The sequence below is a fragment of the Parasteatoda tepidariorum genome, chromosome 2 (assembly GCF_043381705.1).
Source record: "Parasteatoda tepidariorum isolate YZ-2023 chromosome 2, CAS_Ptep_4.0, whole genome shotgun sequence".
In the NCBI taxonomy this organism is placed as follows: domain Eukaryota; kingdom Metazoa; phylum Arthropoda; class Arachnida; order Araneae; family Theridiidae; genus Parasteatoda; species Parasteatoda tepidariorum.
This window is the reverse complement of record NC_092205.1, coordinates 100,066,764-100,069,964: the sequence shown is the minus strand read 5'-3', so window position 1 is coordinate 100,069,964 and position 3,201 is coordinate 100,066,764. Positions and strand designations below refer to the sequence as shown.

The 3,201-nt window shown below is 31.3% G+C and overlaps 1 long non-coding RNA gene across 5 annotated transcripts in view; it reads left to right on the top strand.

The window, feature by feature from the left end:
- Positions 1 to 497: 497 nt before the first annotated feature.
- Positions 498 to 3,201, top strand: part of LOC139425035 (uncharacterized) — a 31,307-nt gene continuing 28,603 nt past the window's right edge. For all 5 annotated transcript variants that reach the window (XR_011636243.1, XR_011636241.1, XR_011636242.1 and 2 more), the window contains exons 1-2: positions 498 to 1,962; positions 3,082 to 3,162. This is a non-coding gene — a long non-coding RNA (uncharacterized lncRNA). The remainder of the gene's footprint in view (positions 1,963 to 3,081; positions 3,163 to 3,201) is intronic.

The window sequence follows — 3,201 nt, the reverse complement described above, 5'->3', positions numbered from 1 at the left end:
TAAGATTTTATACTATAGCACATTTCTAATAGGTTTAACGAATTACATGTCATTTATTTGAATTCAAATTTATTTTAATGACTTAGTATTTACTCAAAAAATGTAATTTTTTTTTAAAAAAATTTGTTATATGGATTTGAATGATTGTTTTGAATTCTTAGAATTTTGTGCATTTGCAATGTACCTAAGTTAGTAGCAAGCGAAGCAAACCATCTAAGATTGCGTAGCAATTTTCGGGGCTTGGCGAGCGTTAGCGTGCAGGGGGCGGAGCCCACTAGTTTAAATTAATACTGTCGCATGAGTTGTATTTAAATTCTTTTTAAATGCTTAAAAAGTAAAGATTTAGCTTACAACTCCTCGTAAGGCAAAGTGTAGGGCACCATTGCATCTGAAATTAAAATTTTAAAAAAATTCAATTCTTTATAACCAAATTTGAAAAAAAAAAACAGTAATATGAGCATATAACAAGTGCTACACTGGGTGAGCAGTGGTGACTCAGGGGATAGAGCGCTCACCTCCCAATGAGGTGAACCAGGTTTGAATCCCGGTAATGACTGGTCAATGCAAATTCTGCACCCGGCTCACACCGACCACAGTGCTGATGTGAAATATCCTCAGTGATAGATTGATCATGGGTTATAGTCCCTTTACTGTCAGGCTAACAGTGGGAGATTTTGTAGTTTTTCTCTTCATGTAATGCAAATTCGGGTTAATTCCATCAAAAAAAGTCCTCCAGGCAAATTTCTCCCATTACTTGATCCAGGAGTTCCCTTGTCTTCTGGATTGGGATCAAAATTACAAGGCTACGGAGTTCAACATTGGTAATTATAAACCCAAAATTGGGTCCGCTGTTCAACGCGGTTATAATGCAATATGAAATATTCACTATGTTCTCAATCGATGTCATCTCTCATTCAAATTTTTTTATGAATCAGAATTTAACAACTATTAAGCCAATAACATTTAATCTTTGGTTAAGAGTTTGGGCTTACTTCTAAATTAACGATTGCCACAGGGTGGCTAACTATTACAAATAGTGATTAAAAACTTGTTTGCCAGTAGCCACCTTTTATTAAAAATGTGAAATGTGTCTTTATTATTGGTTTTGATTTTTTAAATAAATATGGAATTGATATGAATATTTCATAACACTTAGGAAATTATTTTATTTCACACTTGTTTTTAAAAAATTTTATTCCTTTTACAATTGTAATATTTACCATATTTTGAGAGATGCTTTAAAAGAAATGCCTGATATTATTATTTATTGACAATTTCTAACCATTTAAAATGTTCGATTTTTGTAAAAGTTCTACTGTTAACAATGCTGCAACTGGCTGTTGTCAAAGTTTCCTAATTTTGCCCTAGACCATCTAACAACTCCTGAATATTTTATGCGCATGGGCCTCAAGAATTAAAAATTATATTGCCCTGCATATCCTAAGTTTGATAAAATTTTAATTTTGAAAAAAAATTTCATTTAGGTCTAGGAATGTAAATATTTTAGACTAGATAGTTCAATAAGAATACCATAAACCTAGGATTTACCTGACCGAGGAATACCACCTAGGATTCAATCAGGATACAATAAAATATCAATTAAGGGTGCTTCAAATTTTTAGCTAAAATTTGCAAGATGCTGCTGTGGGGATGTTTATTATATTGTAATTAATGAATGTGAACATCGTCAAGCTTTTAACTTTGTTTAAGTTTTTTTTTCTCTAGATAATCCTAGGTGATGCTGTTGCAGCACAACAGCATTTTGATCCCAAGTTTTTCAAGCAATTCCGATCCCAATGTGGCCTGGAAGCGACCATTCAGTTTTCTTTTTACTCTAATTGGGAAGCTGTAGCAATGCCCTTCACTTATATGGGAGCAGAAGGGAATACTCAGTTATATGGGAATACTCAGTTATTTTCCTGAGACCACTTCACCTTCCGAGTCTCTGTTACCTCTTTACAAGTAAGTTCCTATTGTGGATCCCTCATAAATTTATAGATTAAATGTTTGTTGATAGTGTGGTATGTAGGGTGTGCAATATAAAGAAGTAATATAATGTGCAATAAGGGTGTGCAATATAATAACATTTGATCTAAAGATTGGCTCTAAGGGGCTATCTTAATCAAATCATTCAGATAATCTCTACAAGGCTATCTAATTAAGGTATCTTAGGCATCTTAGTAAATAAAGATTCAATCATTAAGTCAAAAAATATTGAAGTGTTTGCTTTCTTAATATTGTTACTTTATGAATGAAGCTGCAAATATTGATCTAAGTTCTTTAAAAAAAGTTAAAATTACAAGTAAATTCCTATTGTGGATTGCTCATAAATTTAATGTTTATTAATTTTTTTGTTACAAGTGTGTTATATACAATGTGCAAAATAAAGAAGCGAGCACCTTTATAGTCTTTTATGCACTAAGTTGTTACCCTAATAATTCTATTAATTTAGCATCTTAGTACATGAAGATAAAATCATTAGGCCGAAAGATATTGAGGTGTTCATTTTTTTTATTTTGCACACTATACTGTTGCTTTTTGTATGAAGCTACTAATGTTAGTGTAAGTTCTTTAGAAGAAGAAAAATTAAGAGTATTTAGTTACTGATTCAAAGGACCATTGACTAAGAAATTGCATTTGTCTAAGGAAGCTTTACTAAGCTGTAGGCCAGAGTCCAAGTTAGCCTCTCTGCCTTAACAAGTGGCAATCATTTTGTGCTTTCAAGACAAAAAATGCTTCGAATGACAGTTAATTATTGTTTTACATACTGTATACAAATGATATATGCATCAGCTTTTACATTGCAGAAGGCATGATCGATGTTATGTACTTAATATTTCTTTCTTAAAAAATTTATAATCTTTAATAATTTTTTACATTGTCATCAATTCGATTAAAAAGAAAACTTTGTACCGGAGTAGTGCAACTTGTAGTCTTTAAAAAGTTATTGTTTTTATTTCGTACTATAAGATTTTATAGTCTTTTCCCAGCATTTGGAACTATTTGTCTTTTCAGCTAAATTATTTCTTCAAAGTAATGATAAATGAAATGAATTGTTTTATTCTCTTATCTTTTTCTTAGCAGTGATTTAGATATGGTTTTTTATCAATGGCATGAACAAAAAGTTAGAGAGCCTGATTGGTGTGAAAATGAATTTGACAAGTAAGTGTTCTCTTTATTAGTTGTTAATTTAAATTCAAC